A 25,703-nucleotide genomic window follows, 5' to 3' on the forward strand; every position below is an offset into this window, starting at 1 on the left:
GCAAAGGGACAGTAGTTTGCCTGTGGCTAGAAACAAGCCTTTTTAAGTCTAAAAAGGGTCAAACCGGGACCAGTCTCTGAGCCGCCATGTTCCTGGCTGGTTTTCTGTTCGGCTTGATCAGCTGGTGGTAGCTCCCTCAGATCAATGTTCTGTCTAGATATATTGAACATCACACCTCAGAACACACCATTGCAGCCATCAGGGTCCCAACGTGACCCCGCCAGGGGCTGGATGGTGAGGCCGAGGACCCACGCAGAGCCACGCAGCTGCCGGCAGTCCCTGTCCCTGAGCATGCAGGAGGTGGGCAAGTGTTTCTGATGACCCAAAACACCAAACTGACATCTCTCTAATGCTGGTAAACACAGAGTAGACAAACAGAGACTTCAAAGTAAGGAGAGAAGGGAGCATTTTGTAGGAGATATTTTAACTGAGACCAAAAAATAGTTGGTTGGCTTTTGCTTATCTTATAATAAAGAAATTTTTTCCCATCCCATTCTTACCTTCCTTTTTTTTTGTGTTAGTAACTTTTCTTTAGATGCTCTCTTCAGGTGAAAACAACAGACTTAATTGTCCTCTTGCATGCTCAGCTTTTAAAACCAACAGTTCATTGTATCAAGACAGAAAATATAGTTCTGTAGCCACTGTTAAACAAATTACTTAAAAAATCATCCAGCTTAAATGGGTTTTCCATAATTATGATAAATTATAGAAGTGGTTTGTTGACACATTAGTTACAGATAAGGGTGTACCAGTCTGCTGGCCAAAACACTTCAAGACCAAAGGAGAAGCTGCAAGTAGACTAGAATATTTATTATCTTGATGAACATAATGTTCAAGAAGTCGGCACCACAGCCATGGGCTGTCCAAGTACAGAACAAACTGGTACTGTCCTCAAAAGATGAGAGCTGAAGCACAGACCATGAAACAGATTCAAGCGGGCAGTACAAGTCAAGGATGAATGAAAGCATCAACGCCTCACTTTTTAATTGCGGAGTAATAAAAAAGGCATACTTAAATTTCTATTGCTTCATCAGGCTGATTCTGTCATCATGTAACCATTATGTAAGGCAGTATAATTAAAAACAAACTTTTCACTCCCCAGCAGCAGTTATGCAATAAGTTTTAATTAACTGAGATCCTTCATGTTTAAGAGAAAATTCCAAGAGTTTAAGTTAGAAGTCAATGCCCTTCCTCATAACTTCACATTCAAATCCTCCAACAGAAACTATCTGCATCTTCCTTCTCACCTCTCCAGTACAAAGATGGTTTGTCAGGTTTATTTGGTTTTATCTGCTTGCAAGATGCTGTCTTGGGGTCCTAAAAATGCAGAAACATATTTTGTGCAATCTGTCAGCAACTGTCTTCAGATGCAAGGCTACAGGGAGCTGATGAGCTCTTTTCTTATCAGAATGAGCCATAAAAATGGATTATCCACACTTAATCCTCCTCACACTGGTGAATTTCCTGATTTTTTGTTCAATAAAAATAAAATAAAATCCAAATTGGCCTGATGAAACCTTGTAGGAACAGTTTTCCCTTGGGATGCCCTGGCAGAAGAGAAATATCACGCTGCAGTTTCAGAAGACCACAGAGATTCCAGCAGCCATTCCCTTCTTCTCCAAAAGCAAGCACCCCCTTGCTCCAGCACCCATTCCCACCACTGTGGATGGACCCCTCCATGCCTTTTTTTTTTTTGTTAATTTTAGGTCACATCATGTGCCCTCACATGATGTTCAATATCCATGTTTTGGAGGTTCTTTTGACTTTTTTTTTTTTTGTGAAGTCCTCTTCTTCCCATGAACTGAACAAAGAAGAAACATTTAACCTGTTTTTTTCACGAAATTTTCACCATAAAAGTCTTACTAATCTACACTCGCTTGAAATGCAAATATATTTTACAAAATCGTTCTGCTAATTTTCATGAAAGCCAATACCTTGCATGATCTGAACACCCTCCCTGAAACTCTCTTTCAGTTAAATCTCAAAAGAACAAAACCTGAGCTTGGGCAACCTCCCTTCCATTTTGAACAGGGATTTAGAATAAGAAGTGTAAGTTTTGCTGCTGTTTCCTAATCCCAGCTGAGAAAAAATGGATCCAAACTCCCTGAAAGCTCATCCCTGAAAATAATGTGATTTTCCTATGAGATTAAAAAAAAATGCATCTATCCATGGATTTGAGCTTAAAGAAGAAAAAAATAAGCCTTCATACTTCTGACATATGGTCCATGGCCAACTTTTAGTGCAAAGCTGCCCCATCAGGCAGCAAGCTGATGGACAGAATGGAAACCAAAGCTTCCTATTTACGGTTATTTCCTTGCTTATTGGATTTGGGTTTTTAGCTTCACTCTGAAACGCTGCCATGCTACATTTAGTATGTAGTAGCTGGCATCACTTTTAAGGCCCCAGCAGAGCTCAGTCAGCAAACCAGATTAGTTACACCATGCAGGGAGGAGGGCTTGTGTGTTTTGGGGAGCGATGGGGAAGCAGGAAGACGTCCCGTTGCGGTGGTGAAAGCAGCAATGGTGGAGGGGGAGGGAAGGGAGGAAGACAAGCCTGTTCTTAAAGTTGGCTTTCATCTTAAGACAGCGTGCTCTACTTAACCACACAAGGCCATCACAAACAGACGCGACTCAGCCATCCTAGGAGACTATTGCAGACTGTACCACACGTGAGCAGGGTTACTGCCGAAGCAGAAGTTGGTGTCCTGTCGTGCCACATCACATTTCAGGTTAGTGCACCCTGTCAAAGCTGAGGAGCAACGCAATCCATGTCTGCATCAGCACAGATGACATCCTGCGGGTGACACGCGAAGGCAGAGGCGGGCGAGCATCCCGAGCAAACCAACGGCACGCAACAGAGCACCAGCACCTCTGGAGAACACCCGCTTCTCCAAAAAGCGCTTCCTGTAAATTACTCCTTTCTCTGCAAAACTTGCTTAATGGAATTAAATGAAGGATCGAGTCAGCCCACAGAGTATGTGAAGTGCAGAATTAGGTTTTGTCTCATTCTATTACAGAAAGTTCTAAAATGGAGAAAAATTTTCAGTCAGAAGCTGATAAAAGTTATTATAAAAATACAGTGCAAAAATAGGAAGGTTTTTTTTCCTTCTGCAAACCATTTAAAAATATATGGTTTATTCAAAGCATGTACATTATTAAAGAATTACAGATGACAGCTATAGAGAAAGCTGATAAGGAGAAAAGTTTAATTATTTTTAAATTTTCTTTTTCAGTTTTCCAGCCAGAAGAGAAAAATCATTAAAGTAGAATCACAAGGATTATTTTGGAAGTAGAGAAAAAAACCCTCACATGCAACTTAAGACACCAACCAAAGTTAAATATATATTTGACAGTCTTTTATTCATTAAAATATGGATTTGCTTAACCCCCTTAGGCTTAAGAATTTCCAAAATGTATCTGTAATGTGAAGTTAAGGTACCATGTTTTTTCATTCTATCCTGTCATTTTTTTTAAGTATTTCCACCTTTTTTCCTCTAACAGAGGAAAAGCAAGGTTTTTATTATTTCGGACCTACTCCTCGGAAACTCTGTTTCCTCAGCAGTCAGATTTTGCTTAGTGTGTGACTCTCTTCCCTGTCAGAGGAATACACCCTGCATGGATAATATTTTTTGGGAGGAAATAAAGGAATAGCAAAATAATTGCATAAAATATCACGAATATCTGGGAATTACACCGCCTTATCATTACACAAAAAGCATGTAAAAGGACAGTAACATATCAGGTCATGATTTGGGCACCAACCATGAGTTTGCTTTCAGACACGAACCTCTGAGCTTTACCCGTCACCTCTGACATTAATGTTCTTGCTGTCCTCACTGACCATGACTCAGTGGCTATGTAGCAATACTCACATGCATGCCTGTCACCTCTGGCTTACTCCTTCTTCACCTTCTCCAGGAGGTGTTTAGATAGTAAAGATGGTATTTTGCAACTGTAATATTACTCTAGTAGGATGTGCACCCAGAGTGCCATCTTGGGGCAACCTAGTATTCAGTTATTAGATACTTTGTCATTATAGAAACTACAGAGTGGATTAATTTCAGCTCACTTCCATCACCTATATTATTAATATATATCTGAATGCATGTTCTAGCCACCAAAGCAAAACTGCTTTTTTAGACATCACTGCTCTTTCTAGACATCTATTTGTGGGCTACCTGAGCTGCCCAAAGCACTGCCAGTTTTCATGCACTTAATACAAGAGCAAAAGCTCTGAGAGCACTTGTATTTGGTCAGATGAGCCCAAACCTGGACACCTGTATACTGATTAAATTAATAAAACCACAAAAAACACACCCTGAAAGAAATCTAGCCTCTGCCTCCAGCAAGATAGCTATTCCACAGGGAAAAAATATACACAGCTAATTCTTGGAGATACTACTAAAAATTAAACCGGTATATTACCAGCATAAATGCCATGCTGCTCCTGCTATTCTCTTCCTGCCGTGGAGACATTGCAGAGCTCCTGGTCTCAGGGCTTGGCTCTGCTGGAGTTAGTCCAGGATCAATCCAGAAATGATGCAATGTCTTACCTTTGATGTTCAGCCTTAGCCTCACACGGTAAACAAAAACTCTCAAACCGGAGTCCAAGAAACACAAAAACCCCAGGGACAATCCTGCAAACACAGCAACATGAGGGTGCAGAGGGGTTTCCAGGATCTGTGCCTAGCCCACAGGAGCATGACGATCAAAATTGACGGTCCAGCCTCAGCATCGCACAGAGTTATTAGACAGCAGAGGAGAAACGCACAGACGAGAGGAAGAACTGCATTTTAGTAACTCTTCCATCCTTCCAATAATTTAATACCAACAGCAAAAAATACCAGCCCTTTCTATAAATATACAAGAAGTATTAGTACCATGTGTGTGGAGAAGGGTTTTTGCACTTGCCTTCATTGCAGAGCTTAAATCTTGGAGCGATCTCAAGAGAAAAATGAAACCAGGGGTCTGCTGCAGAGCCTGTCTGTGTGCACCATAAAGTGTCAGGAGCCCTGGCACAGCTCAGCCCCATCAGCAGCTCTGCTCCAGAGAGCCAGGACCAAAATAACCAGGGTGGGAAAACTTCCAGAGCCATTATATACCCACTTTTACTCTGCCAAATACACTTCATACTAATTTTCAGAAGTTCCCTGTTTTCTTTGGTAAATAATAAACTTACATGAGGAAACCAGCAATGGGATTTAGAGGGAAGAGTTTCAGTGCTAAGAGTAGCCCCCATGAAGATCTACAAGGAGAAAAGGGACAGACCACAAGAGAGGTTACAAAAATAAACCACACCTTATATGTAGAACAGATATCGAAGCACTTTTTTTTTTTATTACACAGCGATGGCATCTTCTACAGGGCAAAATGGGCATAAAACTTTCTTTATGCAGAGCTTGAAGAGCAAAGCACACGTGTGGGAAATGCACTCAGGTTGGAAGGAGTTGGTCTCTATTGTCCAGCCAGCAGACAGACAATCCATAAATCCATCTTGCCATGCCCTTCCTTCTAGGGTTGAGTGGTTAGATCTAAAAAGGCATTTAGGAGAAGGAGGGATGGGCTATTAACATCTCTGCAGCATGACCACAGACCAAATGACGGTGAACAACTCCACATGCCAGAAGGGCAGATTCAAGGAATCCCCATTTGGGTGACCTCCTGCCCACATGGCTGAATTCACCAGCCATGCAAAAGTCATCAGTATGGCAATGAAACACAAGCTGCTGAGTCCTGTCCTGAAGGGTCAGGGAAGGCCAGTCAAAGGCAGCTTTGCCGCCACATCACCGGACCAGCTTTGCACGGACAGAGATCCTCTGACACCCCCAAGCACGTCTGCACAGGAAGATTCATCCGAGTTAAAGTAAATTTGGATAAAAAAAAAAACCAAGGAAGGAAATAAAATAATTTGTAATAAAGTTCCCAGAGGCCAACTGACAGCTAATTCATGATGAACAGCATCTCATGAACATATGTCCTTACTTCCCCCCTACACCACCTGAGATCCTCCAGCAAGGCGGAAAATCACCAAAACCCAACAAAAACAGTGTGGGGGGGAAAAAAGGTCTCACGCTTTTTCTAGAGACCTTTGCAGTGGGAAGCAGGGCCAGTGCCAAGCACTGGAGACTTGCAGCCATGTGGTAAATCATTCCCCAACCTAGACGCCAGCTTTTGGAGGGATGTTTCTGCACTCTGCAAAGAGAAAGTCAGGCCCCAGACTTGCATCATCCCATCCCTGAGTCATCTCACCACACAGCTCCTCTCCCCTACCATCATTCCTTGGTCAGGCTCACATAATTACTACCGCAGAGCTGCAATCATCCCCATGCAGTCAGAGCAAAGCCGAATCCCCATACCCACGCACTTGAGAAAGAGCTGCACTTGCCCCAAATTCAGCAGCTGAACGTGAAACTAAGAGCCCAGGACAAGGCGGGGAGGGTGGGGAGGGCTCCCCCGGGGCTCCTGAAGGGATTCAGGCAGGGTTGCTGCCTGGGATATAGGATGCCCTACATACAGGGGATGGGAGCAGAGACAAAGTGGTGGTGGGGGATGGATGATCTGTGCCTTGCTCGTGTCTATGACCAGGTTATGTCAGGTGCTATTAAGGCATGAAGCGTGAGCGTCTGTGTCTGAAACCCCACTGCAGGCTGCTCCAGCAGCTTTGAAATAAAACCTTTTTTTTTTTAAAAAAAAAAAAAAAAAAAAAGGGCTGTTTGCTTTTGTTTTTTTTAAGAAAAAAAGCACACAGCAAAGACAGAAAAACATGCGACCAAATACAGGGGAGCAAATGAAGGGGGCCTGCACCTCCAAAACCATCCTCCTCCCATGGGTTTTGGGAGTGCTGCTGCTGTTTTGTCCGCTCAGCTCCACCACCCGGCCATGTTCCCCAAAGACAGAGCTGCAGCCGCCGGGGAGCTCCACTGTGCCTTCAAAGAGCTTAAAGTGGGTCAGCGGAACGGAGAGAGAAAACCTGATTTTCACATGAAGAAAACAAGCGGACCTGCTAGCTGAGAGACAGACAGCAGAAGGCAGGCTCTGCGTCTCCACGGAGGCACAGAAAAGCAAGGACCGCTGGTTCCCCCTTCCCAAAATCACAGGGAGGGAACTGCACTCCCCAAATCTGTGACAGGATGCAGGTAACAGAAGCACATTTGGGAATGGGGGCAAGAAGATAAGTGCATTCATCTGTCCTCCATACGGCAGTCTGCCTAAGGCCACCCTCACCCACCCTCCCAGTCAGTTTATTCTGACTAAAATTGAGTGAGACAATTTTAATACATCCATCCATATTTAAAACCCTTCGCGAGCCTAATGGCCACATCTTACACTCTTCTTCCTTGCGCCAGGGCAAACCCAGAGACATTGGAGGAACAGCCCCAATAACAAATGCCGAACTCAGGCAGCATCTTTTGGAAGGAATTAAAAATGCTAAACAGGATGAACAGGAGACCATGAGGAGGCAGCTTTGTTTTCTCCACTCTGATGAAGACCTGTGACCTTAAAATATAACAAGCCAAAACCACCTCTGCATTTGTAGGAGAAGCACAGCAAAGGGGATAGGGGCTGCCAAGTTCCAGGAGTAGAGGCGGACCCTTAAGAAACACACAACTGCCGGAATTGTAACTGGGGTGGTGTTTGAAAAGTAAAAGAGTTTTGCAAACCATGAAACTAGGAGCAGCTCAGAGCTCTTGCGGGGACCAAGGCTTTGCTTATGTCCAAGGCATGTGATGGTAGCTAATGGAGACCCAGTTATTCCCCCATGCCACCAAAAACCTGTGCACACCCTCTCCCCACCTGGGCTTTCTGAAACCTAGCATAAATCTGACCTTGCTCTGGCAAAATGCCTTCCCAAGCCACAGTGCTGGAAGCCAAGCAGGCTAGCTCAGATTCCTCTATGGAGCTGGAGACCCACCAGTGTGGTCTGTTGGCCCACACAAAACCATCACACCCTCGACCTGACCACAGGCTCCAGGGTGGGCTATATATGTGCTTGAAGCCTTTCAATGAAAATGTCAGCTTAAGAAATCACAGCAACAAGGGGTGGGTGGTGAGAACATTCCCCGCGAGAAAGAATCTGAGCTTTGCAATTGCACATATCACATCTAGATATTGTTGTAAAGAGATCTACCTACAGAAGGAATAGGAGATTTGATCTAATACACAAATAAAAATCAGAAACCTCTCCTGCCAGCCATGAAAAAGGCTATCAATAATTCATTTTTACAAAATAGGAGATCAAAGAAAAATGCTGTGTTAGCTTGACATTTTGATGTGTTGGTTCAGGATTCTTCTTTAATGTAATATGTAACAAACAGCAGAGTTCATCTATAAATGCCAGACACACTTGTAAATTGTTGAATACTGCAGGTCCTATTAATATTCACTTACACTTTTTAACTTAATTCACTTTGACTGCCTTTACATCTCTCTTACTACCTTTATCCAGAAGTTGTAGGTCAAGTGAAGCTCTCAGAAATGCTACACAGTTTCCAAAGTTTCAAATCTGCAACCATATTTCCATCTATTTTTTCATGCTAGCCATGACATAGCTCAATGTTTGACGCAACACGTTTGACTGTCATGTGTTTGCTGTGAATTACTTTAGAAAATGGTATGGTCAAGAGCCCAAATGAGGCCCTTGTGTCCAAACTGTCTGTGCAAGTTCACTCTCAAATATAGTGGTTTAATTTCACAATTTCACTTACAACTTCCTTATGAGCATTTGGTGGAGTGGATGAAGTATATTATGCTCCAGAATGGACATGCAATACACAGATTTCAGTGTTATGTTGCAAGAGGTATTTATTGCAGTGAAGAACTGTTGGCAAATTTAACCTACATTGCTCAAGCTCAGTCTGTATTCCCTTTCATGCAAAGGAGACACAAGGGCACTTGCATCTTCTATAATAAATTCAGGGAGGGTAGGGCAAATTTCTTCCAAGACAAAAATCCTCTCTAAAATGCAGAGAATAGCTAACTAACTATGACTTACCACTTCTAGGGTCGAGTAGAAAAGTAAATATTCCTGTTGTTACATCACTTTGATTACGGATTCCCTTTAAAGTACATTTTTAGGTAATATTCAGACAGTTCTTTAAAAATATATCTCCACAGAGGAAAGTCCTCTAAGCTTCATTAGATGCTGACCCTGCATGTGCTATCTTTGGAGGGAAAGGAGTTGTCACTCAGGTCCTGAGCATGGCTGCACCCAACAGCTTCTTGGTTATAGATTTGTTGATCCGTGGGTTTTCTATGTACTGTAGTTTTTAAATTACTATTTATTTCGGCTGTTCTACCTAGAAAAGAACTGTAGTGTGATGGAGTGGGTAACAGTTACTGAACGTGATGACAGTCCAGATGGTAAAGCTGTTATCTAATCCAGATAATAAAGTCCTATCTTCTTTGTTACATCCAGTCAGTTGTGAACAGAAAGAGTCAAAAGGATTTTTTTTTTTTACCAACTGTTTGCAGAGCCCGATGCTGACAGCTGAATCCTATGGCACTGCCAGCTGTCCAAAAACAGCGCTCCCCAAACCATGCATCCCTTAGTGAACTGCTTTTACCCATGCTGGCCCCAAAGGTGGCCTTGGGTCTTCTCTTAATCATGTGGTGAATATGCACAGGGATGAGATAAAACGTTCAAGGTAAAGACAGCTGTCAAGTCCCTCTTAGAGCCAATAAGATTTTAGTCTTATCTTTGCAGATGACAATAAAGTCATTAAATCACTTGGATGCTTTTGAAAACTTTAGTCACTGTTGAAATAATCCCAAAAGAAAGGGGGGGATGGGGTGAGAAAGCCACTGCCACTCACTCAAAGGGCTATGCTACCAACTGCAAATTTCTGATACCCCTTTAAAAAAAGCCGCTCTAGGAGGTGAAGAACTCCCACAGCCGGCTGGCATGCGACAGACTGACATGCAGCAGGGTCCCGTCTGGCAGCATAGATTTTATTTCTGATCATGAAAAACACAGCTGAGAGGCGTGGGGGCAGGACGAGGAGCTGTCAGCTCAGCCTGCAGCCCCCACCGACACAGACCCCCCAAGTTCTCAGGACGGGTGGATGAAGCGTGTACACAGTCCTGGTCCCAGCAACACCCCTGGGTGGAGACAAACAGGCACTGAGCTAAATTCAGAGGGATTCAAAGCACAAGACCTGACTTTACCTAAGCCTGACCACTCTCAAATCTTTATTTATATCATGAAAATCAGGAGCGGGGAGAAAATGTTTCTCTGACATGCAGTACAAGCACAAACATGCTATTATTTGAAAGGCTGTACAAAGGTTAAGTCTTTAATCCCTTTAATCCAGACGACAAACAAACAAAACCCCAAGAACGGGATTCTGGAGGACAGCTGAGCACTGCCAGGTCTCTGGTGGGGGCTTTCCGTGCATTGCTGCAGTCATTTAATAGCCTCCAGCTAAAAAGTTGCTGCAAAGGAAATAGATGCATGCATAGTTTTATTCCCAGTTCTTTAAAGTTTATCACAGGCAAACTGGCAGTCTGGGCTCACGTTTTGGTGAGAATGGTTTAATCCTCAGATCAGTGGTACCAAAGCTGCTAGATTTCCAGGTCTGGCTGCTGTTGCCCTCTTAGCGACACTAGAGCTCTCAAGCACAGCGACTCCTCTTACCAGTTACTCATGCATAGAGAAAAGGCAGTTTCTCCTAAATAAAATCAAGAGTGGCCAAAGCAGAGGACTAATCAGGTAGTAGCAGAGAGCAGCATCAGAAGATGAACTGCAGAGAGTCAGGGGCCTGGGAGAGCTTCTCTTTCAGTACACCATATGGAAAGCATTTTGATCAGTGCAGTGCATGCCACTGTTTGTACTGCTCCCAGACCACGGTACCATGATAAGCAGACATCAGTGCAGGCACCTGAAGGGTTAATTGGATTTAGGACCTGATTTGGGTTTATCAGAATAGTGGGAAATTCCTTCACTTATTTCATCGGGAATTGGGTCACACTACAACCATGCATCTCAAATGAACTGCAGGAAGAATGTCACTAATTTCAGTAGTAGTATTCACGAAATTCAGACTAGATGTGTGGTTAGTTACCTTGCTGAATCAAGTCTACAGGAAAGTCTAAGGCAGTGGTATAAACAGCACATTTAAAATGCCACTATCCTTTCTGCCATACAGACCATCACAAACCGGTGAGCTAGCACCAACAAGGTGCAGGAGGCAGTAATTAAACCCCACATTTCCTCTCAAATAGTTTCTCATCTTTTCTGTATCTGTCCTATCAAGAATGAGCCTTTCAGTGCAGATTCTGTCAACCTAGGGAAGAGTTGGTGGACATGTTCTAAACGGCCACTACTTCAGCAGTACATAGATAAGCCAGCAGAAGAGTTAACAGCGTTGATACAGCCCAACCCTCAACAACAATTTTTGACGGTTTTTTGGAACCAAAATGTTCCCTTTCTCCTCATTTTGGATAGTCTGGGATGCTGCAACAGCTCCCTAAGCCTCACCCTGTTTTGCTAGAAGACAAATTGGACCTAATCTTTCACTCTGAGCAGAGGTCAGGCCAGAACTGTGCTGGCAGCGCAGGGAAGCACGTGAAAGCTGTAGGGCTGCAAGATGTCCTCTAGTTATTACAGCAGTCGCTCTGGTGTGTATCAAGCACACCAGATCCACATAAATAATTCTCACAGTGGTATAAGGCATGACCACAGTCCTGATCACTGTGTTGCCGCTGCTGCTAGGACTGCAGATCACACACAGAGAGGAGGAAAATGCAGAAGGCAGTGGAAAGGTAGAGGCACAAATTATGTGATCCAGCCTATACAACTCAGAGCATAGGCATAAAAAAAGGAGAATGTAAAGGCTCCTACCTCAGATGATGGAACTAACACTAACCAAATTCAAAGGAAGTCTGGTGGCACAGGGAGCTATTGCTCTGCACAAGCCTTGATCTGTCTCTGGTCTCAGCAAATTCTGCTAAAGCACGTTATCAGTTTGAGATGGTATGTGCAGTGAAGGAAAAAAATAGACGGGGAAAAAAAAAAAGAAACATGCAACACACATGCCCATTTGTAACCGGGCCCTTAATTACTGTGAGAATTATGCTTCCGATGCCGTAAGGACGGCAGGTGTTTGATCTCATTTTGTAAAACAGCAAAGGTCACTGTAAAATTACAGCTCAGTTCCAGTTTTACTTGAAAAGGAAAAAATTCCATGGTCTATTTAGATCATTTTGGGAGCAGTCACCCCTCTCCCAGCTCCCTGCACGGAAGTCCCATCTCCTCAGTTTTTCATCTCATTTCGACAGAGCCGAACACTTGCATTTTAAGATTTGTTATAAAACCAAAATAAAAGGGGCGACAACTGTAACGGCCGCAAAATGGTGAAAAGAACTATAAAGGCCAATAAAGCCCCTTACTTAGACATGACAACCGCTAGTGCCATACACTCTTGGGCTGCCAAGCTCCCCTCCTGCATGAGTGTTGACAGCCTTTCCATCCCCAGCAGTTCACAAGGTTGTCCTCCCTGCAGACACTTCATTCCACTTGCCAGCCTGGTTCTCTTTAGCCCCATCAATTTCATCTCTGTTCTTGTAGCCAGTGGCTCAAGAGTATGACAATTAAAGATTAATGTTATAAATGCATGGGAAGTTGAAAAATCCAGATTTTTTGAATGTCACACCAGAAGTATTCATTTTTAAACCTTACCCTTGTGGTTTAGGACACCAGGCCAGGAGTGTCACTTTTCCCCAGCAGACTGCAAATGCTTTCTTCCTTTCAGCTGCCAGCTAGTTTTGTGGGCTTAGATATTTTTCTTTATTTAATTATTCACTGTAATGCATGAAACATTAAACAGCTTCTTTCCATGAATAAATGTGTGCTGCTTCCCAATGACAACATGCTAAGTATCCTTAATAGCAGGAATAAGGAAATGAGCTTCCTAGAACAAAGGGGAAAAGGGCAGGGAAAATGAAAGAAGCTCCAAGCAGCTAGAATTCAGTAACAAAACAAAACAAAACAAAACAAAAAGCTGAGACTTCATCAATAAAATAGTTGTGATCAGCTGGGAAATACAGCTAAAAGGACTTTTCAAGTGTAAAAAGATATGTTTTCTGATACAATTTTTTGCACTAGAGTTCTTTTCTTTCTCAGCATTGGTGGAGACTGGTCAGTGAGGAGGACGCCACAGATGCAATGTTAAGATATGTAACAGTTGTATTTCCTTAATGGCACTAAACCCCGATTGATGTGAGAAACGCCTGTTCTTCAGAAGAACAGAAATTTAAAGGCTGAAATCATCAATGAAAGCCATTCCAAGCCACAATTTTTCCTGTAAAAGCATGAGTGAATACACAACCTTCAGTGTATGCTCTACTCATTTAATGTCTTCTGCAGCAGCAGTAGCAGGCGAGGGGCCCATCAGGTTATGGAGCATCGTGACCTCCTGACAGCACCCCACACCACCGCACAGCCACATCTCACCATCAACCCAAGATGGGACAAGCCTGGTGACCTTGTCGCTGCTGCTGGTTTGATGAAATCCTTTACCCTGTCCTTGAAAACCTGGGTAGGATTGTGTGGGCGAAAGGATATTTCCTGATTCTGGTGTTTATTTGTTGTGTCACAGAGGCAAAATTATCTCTGTTTGATTACTTAAAGCTGTTGGCTGTGGAGCTAATCTGTGCATTAGCAGCTGTATGGTGGGTGGTTAGCAGTTTTGAATCTGCAGTTGGAAGCAAAGAAGTCATTTTGCACAGCACTTTGAGACAGAAAACAAAGCACACAGGACAAAAATCCCATCATAACCCATGCCGAAGTTGCTTTCTGCAACAAGAAATCTTCCCACTTGCTGGCAAGGTGGAGGGTGAGTCCCCAGCCATGTCCTGCTGTGCTCCCCCCCTCCCATGGCTGCACCCAGGGAGAAGGAAGACCCCCAGCAAACAGCCGTAACTTCTGCAACTGCAACATTTATCTCTTCATGGCTTCCTGAACGAAGATCAACTACCAGAAGCACATCTTAAAACAGTAGGTCCCAGCAACTTCTTTAAGAGCTACAAACTTGCTATCATGCCATTCAGCGAGACCTGGACAGGCTGGAGGGCTGGGCAGAGAAGAACCTGATGAATTTCAACAAGGGCAAGTGTAGGGTCCTGCACCTGGGGAGGAATAACCCTGGGCAAGAGTACAGGTTAGCGGCAGACCCACCAAAGAGCAGCTCTGCAGAGAAGGGTTTGGGAGATCTGGTCAACAACAGGTTGACCATGAGTCAACAATGTGCCCTTGTGGCCAAGAAGGCCAAGGGTATCCTGGGGTGCATTAGGAAAAGTGCGACCAGCAGGTTGAGGGAGGTTTCCCTCCCCCTCTACTCTGCCCTGGTGAGGCCACATCTGGAGTACTGCATCCAGTTCTGGGCTCCCCAGTTTAAGAAAGACAAGGAATTACTGGAGGGAGTCCAGCAGCGGACTACAAAGATGATTAGGGACCTAGAGCACCTTTCTTTTGAGGAGAGACTGAGAGAGCTGGGTCTGTTCAGCCTGGAGAGGAGAAGGCTGAGACAGGATCTCATAAATGTTTATAAATGTCTCTAAGGATGGGTGTCAAGAGGATGGGACCAGACTCCTTTCAGTGGTGCCCAGCAACAGGATGAGTGGCAACAGACACAGACTGAAGCACAGGATGTTCCATCTGAATATGAGGGGATACTTCCTTCTTCGACGGTGCCAGAGCACTGGAACAGGCTGCCCAGAGAGATTGTGGAGTCTCCTTCCCTGGAGACATTAAAAACCCACCTGGATGCATTCCTGTGTGATCTGTTCTAGGTGTACCTATTTTAGCAGGTGGGTTGGACTAGATGATCTCCAGAGGTCCCTTCCAAACCCAACCATTCTGTGATTCTATAAAGAGGGCTCAAATCTCCTACATTGGTATGACTTCTCTGGGAAAGGTGGAACAATATACCTCCTCACTATGGGTAAACATTTAGAGTACAAATACGGCTGGAAACAACCCACTCTCTGAACTCTCAATCTGCTAATTCACCAAACAGAAACTTCTTGCCCACTTGTGTCTGTAGAACACCCACAACAAGCCACTCCTTCCCAAGCCAGGACAGCTTTGGTTTGCACATTTTGCTATGGAGATTTGCAATTTTTCTCCTCCTTCCTTCACTTCATCTGAAGCTGCTGAGCTTTAGTTCGGGCAAAGAGGACTGGGAGATGAGGTGGGGTCAGTGCTGGGCAGATTTCAGGCTGGAAGGCTTCTAAAGAACAGACATCAAGACCAAAGCACAGGAAACTGATAGAAGACAGCAAGAGAAGCAAAACATCCCAGGGATAGGAGTGACAAGAAGCAGAGATGTGTATGTTTCTTATTAAAAGTCTGCATCTTAAAGCAGAGAGGAACATCGTCACACACAACAGACCTGCCCCATGCTATCTCCTCCCTTCTGCACGGCCTGAAATACAACAGAGACACACAGCTTACATTACAGTTTAAAATATTATCTATAGGAGTTTTTTAGTTGTTTGGGGCTTTTCTTTGGCTTTTTTAACAGATTTGCCACAACTATATGTGCAAGTGCCTTAACATGGTGCATGACTGCACACACACTGTCAACATCCACACTGCACAAAAGATCTGTAGGCACAATTGATAATATCTGGAACACATTAAAAAAATAGAATATATAGTTCCCTCAGCAGCTGTACTACTTTTCTCACGGTCTTTGCTAATTAATATACATTGAGGAAGTACCAAAAATCACAGACCCAAGGTCATGTTTAGCTTCCTTTTTAAACAAGGCACAGAATATCTTCAGTGTTGACAACAATGCAGTCTCAAATGTCACAGAACTAAAACTTCAAAGAGTTTCTTTGCCATAAACACCTTTTTTTCTTTTCTCTTTTTTTTTGAATCACAGAAATTAATCTAATAAAGCATCTTAGTCAAGTGGTCTATCTGATCCACTTGGCCACCTCTCTGGTTCCCCAACCCTCCTAGTGCAAATCCTTCCTGAGTTTGGGAGCTGCAGCCCCAGCTGCCTCCCTGCCCTTCATTCCCACCCCTCTCATGAAAATGAGCTGTCGGTTGGCCACCTTCCTTGACGTGCATTCCTCAGAGTGATAATTTGCATTATAAAATACACAGTGATGAATTCACTCAAGTTTTATTCCCAAAGGCAAGCATTAAAAACCATCTTGAGGCAGTCCCAACATTCCTGCTGCCATCTTCCCTGCTCTTTAAAAGCCATCTCCACTGTACAAGCAATTTTTACATCTTTTAGTAAATCATTTAAGACAGCTTTCTCTGCTCATTACCTTAAAGAGTTAAAGGTTACATGGTCTGTATTGTCTCAGGATGAGATAAGAGATGAACATGGCGAATGTTTTATTTAAGCTTTAAAATTGGATGCGGAAACATTTATAAATGGATTAATTTTAATTAGTGTCCTCATTTCATTAAAAAAAAATAAAAAGCATGCCTTAAAATTCATGCACTGCTACCCTGCATATTAACAAATACGTCAAGTCTTTGCTTGTTTTAAAGCCCCTTTGTTGCTTATTGGTTTTTTATTATATATCAAAAGCAGCCCCTGACTAGTTGTGTTCAGAAACCATGGTGGAATCAAGCATGGGAGAAACATTTTTCTTGCCGTCCACACAAGGGATATGCTGCAGGGTTAGTGCACCATGACCTTTGTGTCCCATCACGCAGCACAGTGGAGGCAGCTCCTCCCTTCAAATTCATTCCAAAGAACCTCTTTGCTGTTTGATAGGTTAAAACTAGGTACCAGCCCCAGACCAGAAGCATTTGAATAATGGTTTTAACATTTGTCTCTCCTTGAACTGTTTCTCCAGAGGCTGCAGAAATTAGATTCTTCACAGATAAAGAAGAGGTGTGGTACCTAGGAAGATTTTTTAAAGACCACATTTGATGTCTTGACATTTGCATTATATTTCATTAGGACACAAAGTAAAGTGGAATCCCTAAAAATGAGCCAGGCCAAAAAAATACCAGTTTTGTCTTTCTGGGGCTCAATAATCCGTATCTTTGATATCTGAGTTTCTTCTGCAGATGCAAGAACCCCAGACAGAAGAGAGACCAACCACTGGCCTTTGTCCTCATCTTCTCCACACTGACTAGTGACAAACACAGAGAGATGTCTGCCTCAGAGGCTTTACTTACAATACAAACCAGGCAAGCCATTTTTTCTCACTGGGCTAACAAGACTCAACCCCCTTATACACAAGTTTGCTTCCTGTCTTTAGTATTTTTTACATTTTTTGACCACACCTGAGGACATCCTCTCTCCCAAACACAGGCTCCCATGAATAATCTCTGTCATTTGAGCTGCTTCTTCCTATACAAGCTTGCTGACATTCAGCCTTTCCTCACCAACCACACTACCAGTACCCACCATCATGGTTCTCCTCATCTCCTAGCTTGGTCACTGTAGCCTGTCCCTCCTCGCAGATCGCCTGACTTGCTTCCACTTCAGCCAGCACCACAACTGAAACAATAAATTAAAAAAATTAACAATACTTTTTTCCTGTTTTTTCTTCCTCAACTCATTGCTGCAATCATCTCCCTTGACCTTGACATATCTTTACATGTCCTTTCACTTTACTCTGCACACAAACAGGGTTCGCCACCTCAATCACAGCAGTCCACATATTCCATTTCCGAACCAAGCCCCTGTTATTCTTTCCTGTGCTGGAAAGGATCCCTCCGAATGCTCCCACAGCTTTGACACTCAGGAGCATTGTGGCCACCACATGCTGCCTACACCCACATCAAGTGGAGGGGACCAACAGGAGACACTATGTGCACACCTACACCAACTGGGGTGTGTGGCAGTCCCACAGCAAGGGTGGGACCTCCAGCTACTACCACATTCCCCTCATCATCTTCTCTTCTTCCACGCTCCTCCTGTGAGGACCTTGCCCTCTCTGCACTGCCCAAACACGTGAAGGTGACTGCTCTTTAGCTCCTGGCAACTCGACCTCAGTCTCCTGCTCCTACCCCAGCAAGCATGCAGGCAGTCCAGGCAGGACATGAAATGAAACCCCTGTCCAGTTTGGAGGGGGCGTTGCTGTTGTGACACCCCCAGCACAACCCGCCTGAGCATTTTAGGATATCACAGCTGCAAGCGACGGACTTGCATAGGCTGATGTCTAGCACCTTTCTGTGCTTCAGGTCAAAGAAAAGGAGGGGGCAGAAGAGAGAGAAGTGACACTTTCTTCTTCCACTTGATGAAAGCAAAATCTGATGGAGGCGGGAGGGGGGGAGAAACAGATTGGGCTCTAAGACCCTCATTAATTAATGCATGTTTTGAAAAAAAAAAAAAGAAATGCAACTGTGCACTCATTTCTGCTGGTTTCTAGGAGCTTTTGTGACCTTAATAATTCATGTTTATGCAAGCTGCTTATAATGTTAAGCAGTTGTTTTGTGTAGATTTTGTCCATTGCATTTAACTGAGAAGAATATAACTAGCTGTCAAATGAGGTTGGCCATAATACTCAAAGGCAAGCTTTAAAAAAAAAATCAGTGTTTTTATAAGGACAAACAAAATTCACAGCTTTGTCTGAAATTATTTTCCATCCACTACTGATACACACAATGTAAGAAACAGAAAAACTGTCCCCTTTCCGCCCCTTCCCCGATTCATCCTTTCCCTTTCCTTTTCATGTCTTGGCAGCATTTCCAATACCATAAACTTTCATTGTTTCTGAAGCACATCATCAGCGTCTCCCACCTGTTTTGCTTTTCTTCACAGCAACAGGAGAAAAAGGGGTAGGGATTACAAATACAAAAGTGATCAGGAAAACTATAATAAGAGGCAGGTAGAGCTCCTGAGATCACCTTTAAACTGCTATTTTGGATAGCAGCTTTGGCTCCTGCAGCACACAGCACAAAATAGCAAGAGGACTGCTGGCAGAGGGAGAAGTTTCATTCTTCCAGGCTTATGCCCATCTCCTGTGGACACACAAGTCCTCTAGGACATCCCTTTAGACAATGGCCTGGACTCAGCAGCAGCTTATACCTGATACACCAAGTAGCCAGAAGACATGCCAGCAGACAGAAGCAGCAGCTGCTTGCCCTGAATGCTTTTATAAGCCTTTCCCAACACACCAGATCAGACTATCTCTACATCTTCCTCATTGGAACAAACAGGTCCTGGGAAAAATTGAGATTCGCTTTGCATCAACACAAGCTTTCCTCACCGTCGCTTCAAAATTTGGCCAGATTTAAGAGGAACTGAGAACCTGCTCTTTCCTGGGCAGCTTCAGGAAGGAGACAGGGTTGTTATTGAGAAGGGTCACCTCTCCCAAATGCTGGCAAGCTTCTGTACATCCCTGCCAGGCTATGTATACACTCAAAACTCTTCCATAAAGACTCTTAGTGTTCATTTCAACTGGAATTGCAGTTTGCCCCTTAAATTAAACAGCCTAATACAGGTTGCAACTGCACCTCCCAGCAAACAGAAAGTTTCTGTCCGTGGTAGAGGAAGGGCGAACCATCCCTGCAGTGCCAACAGCTTCATTAAATAAATAGAAGTCCGAGCTGAAAGAAAAAGATTACTGTAAAACCCATGGCTTTTTGTTCCAGGTTTGCTCTGGCTCGAGCAGAAATGGGCCCCAATGAATCTTTTTTTTTTATACAAATAAAGGCTGTTGACACTTAACACAACCTACACAAGCATTGACATTCACAGCTTACACAATAGACTTGACGGTACCAACCACTTTCAGTGGTCTGTGCAGCCAGGCAGACTCCAGGCAATTACAGACCAAAATGAACCAGGTGTTCTTAAGGTAAGCTCTTCTGTCTTCCACAGAAGAGCTCGAGCTCAGTTTTGACAGACTAACAGTGATTTGTGTCGTGTTTCCAGGCTTCATTGAGTTAAAGTTTCAACTAACAATTAAAAAAAAAAAAAAAAAGTAATTGGCCTTAGCAGTTTACAGTAGGTTTTAGAACAAGATGCAGCCCCTTCTCACCTTTCCACCCACAACAGAAATCAATGGATCCAGACATAGTCCTACAAGTATGAGACCATGGCGGTATCATTGCCAGCAGCTAAAATAATGTCCACTGTCTTGACTATCTAATAGTACATAAAGTTCAAAAAGCCTCCTCACTTTTTTCTATATTTCTTTGCATGCTTACAAGATCCAAACTAATAGTTTTAATCACTGCATATTAGGTACCTAAATCAGTTGGCATCTAATTCCAGCTCCATCAGATTTTAGGCTATCCCTCCCCTGAGGCAGGATTATCTTCAGTGAACACTAAGGAGGAACATGAAAAGATTCCACAGCATATCTTCCAACAAGTAACACTTCCTGCATCCCATCAGAGCAATTACCTCAGAGCTATCTTCTGATCTACAGAAAGTATTAAACGGCTACAGACAAAATCATTAATCACAAAGTAGGCTGTTTCAAGGCGAGACTTCTGACTCACAGACTCCATTTTTCCAAAGTCTCTGTACACGTTGAAAAGCTGCTATCATATTAGAGGACCACTTCAAACAAGAAATATCAGTTCTAAAGAGTTTCCACGTTTCTCAAGCTGAACTACCATATTTGATGCTTGTCCACATCCACCAAAGAACCTGCTAGGAGATACGTGGCTTAGCACTAGCAAATACTTACAGAATTAGTTCATCTGGGCAAAATGCAACTGTGATACCTAAATCTTTCCCTACCTCATGCCCCAGGACACCCATTACAAGAAGGCAGGTTTTGCCTCTTCGGCAGTGTTTAAACAGTGATTTCATATCTGTCAGATGGGAGCACTCAAGCTGCACCCACAGTGGTAGCATCACGGTCAGCCAGCCACTCGGCTCTGACAATGAACACTCCTTTCTCCAGTTACAACTACAAGCCATTACTGTTCACTTACAACACATTTAAAAGTAAATAAATGTATAAAGTACCAAATGATTTAGTGGAGCGTTCTCCAGGCAAACACTAATATCTCACCCCCAAGAGTCAAAGTTAATTGTAGGAGGAAGAATATTTTAATTGATATATCTCTAGATTGTAAAATGGCACTTGAGTGACAGGCAATTATACATCAAGCAATTTCTGTTACACAGTATATAGTGGAACAGATAGAGCAGGAAGGAGAAAATAAAACAAGGCTAAATGCACCAAGAAGTAAAATTTGTGTGCACTGTCTATATGATCAATGCAAACATAACCACAAACATTTGCATTAGAATAGTGCAGTAAATAACTACCCCACAGCTAAGAAATTTACAGCCTCATCAGTAAATACACTTTTACTGCTTGCAGAGAGGACGACGATTTATTAAACCACCCAAACAAAACATCTTCCAATCACCAGTTGTGCTTTAATTAAGAAGGATCCCTCTGAAAGGAAAGCAGAGGGCTAGGCGACCCAGCAGGTCCTCCCCATCCTCACTATCCAGGAGCTGTGATTCACCACACTTAAGACTACTCACAGTATAGAGGTTTAAATCCTTTGATGAGCATGTGGATGTGGATTGAAAGGCAAGGCTGTGGGGCACAACAAGCCCATCACACCCAGCTCTCCACAGCCTCGCACCTGACAGCAGCGTCAGCCCATCAGCTGGAATTACTGTACATTTTGGAGTGGTGCCACCTATTTGTTTGCTGCATTTATTTACTTCCAGCTGAGCTATGGGACAGATTTGCCACGTAGAAATGCTTGTAGGTTTATTCAGAGGAGAAAGAGGAGAACGTCTGTTATTCCAGACAAGAGGGGCAATGGATTGCTGCTGGAATAGGACATGCCACATCTCATCCCACAGCCCAAGCCCCATCATACCAATGAAGACATCTCCCTGCTCAGCTCCTCACCCCAAGAAGGAGAGGACCAAAGTTTAACCCTTATGGAGGAACGTTGCTCAGTAGTATGGATAAGATGCTTTGCTCTTCTGCTGCAAAGAGTCAAGTGTGGGGAAGATGATTAAAGAAGGGTAATACAATCTGTGCTGCTGGGAGCTTGGAAGGCAAACTGGAAACCAGGCTGAAGACATGTTTGTATTCCCAGATAAACATGGCAAGCATGTTTCCAGAAGAAATACCTGCAAGGAGGGCTTGAAACCTGGAAACTGGAACTGCAGATTTGGGATACAGATGACCATGAGACAGGTAGTCATCACTCACGGAAGTCTCAAGTCCTTCAAACCCAGGCACCCTGAGTAAAACAGGTAGAAGCATAAGACCAGGATTAATATTTTAAAGCTGAACAGCTGGTTAATGTTTAATGTTTAATACCTGTCCCACTTGTCATCTGACATCCTTCATGATGGGAACTGAGTTCAGATGAGACAGGGATTTCAGTCTTTACTATGAGGTCAGTTGCCATCAGAGCTCCTGCCAGCCCCGATTAAAGCTAATGGGCTGACAGCCAGGCACCAGAACGAGCAGAGGTGGCTGCCATGTGTCCCCTCCACCAGCGCAGGGGACGCAGAGGAGCTGCTGGGGCTGCATCAGAGTGTTAGGCTTGCATGAAGTCTTCAGGGTTTGTGTTTTGGTACAGACTTTGGAGAGGAGCCCTCTCAAAACACATATAATTTTGAAGAATTTTCTTGACCTCTGATTGTACTGAGAAATACATAAATATCCCAACAGATGACTCCTTGGTCATCCCAAGACCACCACAGCCAGTAAAATATATAGCTCTTTATTAAAGCCAGAATTACACCATGCTACTGGACAATCGTTTTTGTTCTGTGAGCAGAGAGAGAAGTAGCAGTTTGTTAACCCCTTCAGATCATGATTACTGATTTATACAGGTTCCCACAGAGGGAAGCATGGAGAAACCCTTCTCCAGCAAGGCACAGGCTGTATTTTACCCGTCTGCTGAGGCTGAGAAGGCAAGAGCATTGTTAAACTTAGAGACAACTTGCAATGGTATGGTGGCACGGGTAAGATGATATCTAGTGAACTGCAAAGTATTTACAGAAGACCAAGCAGCTGGGCTGCTCTTGTGCAGATGTGTAACACCAAGGAGGTGACGGCAGGATGTTTTCCCTGGAAGGCAACAGCAAGCAGAGTGTGCTCAGCATCTCTTTTACTAGATCCTACCTCTGTCAAACTTCTGGGCAAAGTTTGTTTGTGTGAGACTTCGGAAAGAGTGAAGAGAGCATCAAAGCTCTCCTCTGTTTTGTAGGTCAGGAAGGCTTTGGGGCTGGCACAGTGTCAGCTCACATATATTCTGCTAAGTGCGCTTTAATTTTTCATTATAACAGCACCTACAGACTTTGATTGAAATAAATAATGAACCAATTTGTATCATGAATCTAAGAATCACTCTCTTCTGGTCCCCATCACAGAGAGAATTTTCTTCCCAGTGACAAGTGTTAATGCATTTATGCCCCAGTTTCCCACAGTGGATGTCACTATTGAAGTGTCAGGAAGGAAGGTTAGAGCTGCTTTTTCAGAGTGTTCCTGTCAGCCTCAGCAGTCCGTTTTGGATGAAAACATCCCGGCAGAACACAGGCTGAAAGAAGGCTGGATTTTAAACAGCAGACGGAAAGTCTTTGTGTTGTGTGTGATTAAAATGTAACATTGAATAGGTCTTTTTCCCAGTCTGAGACAGGGAGGATGGCTCCACTCTGTAAAATTACAAGTTTTTTTTTTCCGGAATGGCGGAAGTTTCACAAGTCTTTAATGTAGTTAGAGACCATTTTCTACGCTTTTCTCATTTTTCAATGCTGTTCTTTCTGGTAACTCCCCCAGCAGAAATCCTGACAGGGGCTGCTCCATTTCTGAGAGCTGACAGGGGACAGCTGGCCATTCACTGCACTGGGATCCCAAAGTGGTGTCTACCTCCACTTCTCACAAAGCAAAAATGGCCAAAACCAAAACCCAGTGGGATCCAGACACTGATGTGAACCATTCTGACTGTGAATCATGACGATTTTAATAACCACAGTTACTCGGGGGGGGGGGGAAAAAGGCAAATAAAAAATGTATCCAAAGCAGCCTTGCTGTAATTTCAAAGTTTTGCTAAATTAGTTTAATACAATTCCATTTCAAAAATAATTTAGATTAAGCTCACACAATAAATGCTGTAACCCACCCAGGTACTAATTCCCTTTGCAAACTGTCTAACACTGCAGAGAAAGTTAATAGAATGCTGGCCAAATCAAACAGTAATTAAATTAAAGCACAATTGGCATGGCTTACTGCAATGCTCTAGCAGCATCTTTGGGAGACTGCACCAAAGAGGAGCCATTGCAATTAGGCAGGTACAACAGGAGAAGTATTATATTGCAGAATAAGAGCTGCTCCCACCTCCCTTGCAAAGCTTTACAATGTCAAAGCAAGGCAGCAACATCAGTGTATCGATACTAGATTAGGAACCCTTTTTGAACAGAAAAGGGTAATTATTTTATCCTAGAGAGAAAATACAAATTAATTTCATTCACCCAAACCACCTTTGTCATTGCTGGAAGCTGCTGCTGAAGGACCACAGACTCTGCCCTAGATGACACCACATTGCATGCAATTCTCCATCTCGGTACAGTGGTAACTGTGAGATATAATGTCTTGTGACATGGTGAAGGTCAGATTAGACTATCTGACCTTCAGGCTAAATTTACCGATTTAGCAAAATATATTAATATCACGGGTTTTAATTAAGACAACATAATACAAAGAGCAATACTGCTTGGTCCATTGTGGATCTCTGGTAAAATACAATATTCATGTAATCACTTTTGTACATGATCTAGTTAAAATTAGCCAGGAGAGCTGTTACTATAACACATGGGTAATAGGAGTAGAAAGCTGAGACTCACCAAAGCAAAGCGACTGCACTTCATTACAGCCCCAGCAGCCTCAGCAGAGCCAGCCACACCAGTTGGGAATAACAAAATCAGGGGATGCTTAAGGATCATACATAGTACAATTCACAGACTTGGAGCAATAAAATGCAGTTCATTACAATGCCATTGTTTCAACAGAAACAAAACTCGAATTACTCATTCGCTGCTGTTATTTTCGCTCCATCATCAATGGGGTACGTGTGAGTCGGTGCTGGACATGCTGCCCAGGATGGCATATGGCAGTGCCAGGCTTTTCCCGGCTCCACACAAGAGCCGGCTGTTACACAGAGAAGGGGGTCAAATTCAGAAAAATACCTTTTTCTACTCTCTCTTTGCATACGTTAATCTGCGTGCTTATTCCTGTTTACACTATGAGATGTATGCCATAAAAGAGCTTACAGGATGTGCATTGCAGCCAAGTTAATATTGCTGTTGGAGCCTCAGCCTCTGCATTTCCTGATTTAATGTTGCCCAGTTAAAACTTTTTTTTTTTTAATTCTGCATTTGTCTAATGGAGTTTATTGGAGATTTGAACCCATTTAAGGTAAGACTGGTATGTATAGCACTTATCAACACCTGCATGAAAGCTGGCAAAAGAACATGCCCTGTATGGAAGACAGGAATAACATTCAGAAATGTTCTTTAGTATAGAAATGCTATTTAGTATAGAAATGTGTACAAATATAGTAACGAAAGGTACTTTTAGAAATAACACTCAGAAGAAAAATAGACATTTGCCTGCATTATAAGACCTTTCCATATGTTTCCACAGATAAAATCCTCAGCTTTTCATTTAGGGCAATTCAAGTGACCTTCCAAGAGACAGAGTGTGCTGTGTACAAGAACTATAGTTAAAATGGTGACCAAAAAAAATTAAAAAGTTGTGTTTTTTTATTCACAGATGTCACGA

General features: G+C 43.2%; 1 protein-coding gene across 7 annotated transcripts in view; it reads right to left on the bottom strand.

Annotated features, from left to right (window-relative positions):
• The window catches only part of PDZD2 (PDZ domain containing 2), a 206,103-nt gene that overhangs the window by 177,535 nt on the left and 2,865 nt on the right, over positions 1-25,703 (bottom strand). For 3 of the 7 annotated variants that reach the window (XM_065047500.1, XM_065047499.1, XM_065047494.1), the window contains exon 2: positions 22,043-22,155. The exons of 1 other annotated variant lie outside the window; for it this stretch is intronic. The gene's annotated coding sequence lies outside the window, so the exon portion shown is untranslated. Of the gene's footprint in view, positions 1-17,383; positions 17,477-22,042; positions 22,156-24,766; positions 24,911-25,703 lie in introns of those variants that run through there. 3 more of the 7 variants (XM_065047495.1, XM_065047497.1, XM_065047498.1) reach the window with 3 other exon arrangements.

Source organism: Columba livia, chromosome Z (assembly GCF_036013475.1).
Source record: "Columba livia isolate bColLiv1 breed racing homer chromosome Z, bColLiv1.pat.W.v2, whole genome shotgun sequence".
In the NCBI taxonomy this organism is placed as follows: domain Eukaryota; kingdom Metazoa; phylum Chordata; class Aves; order Columbiformes; family Columbidae; genus Columba; species Columba livia.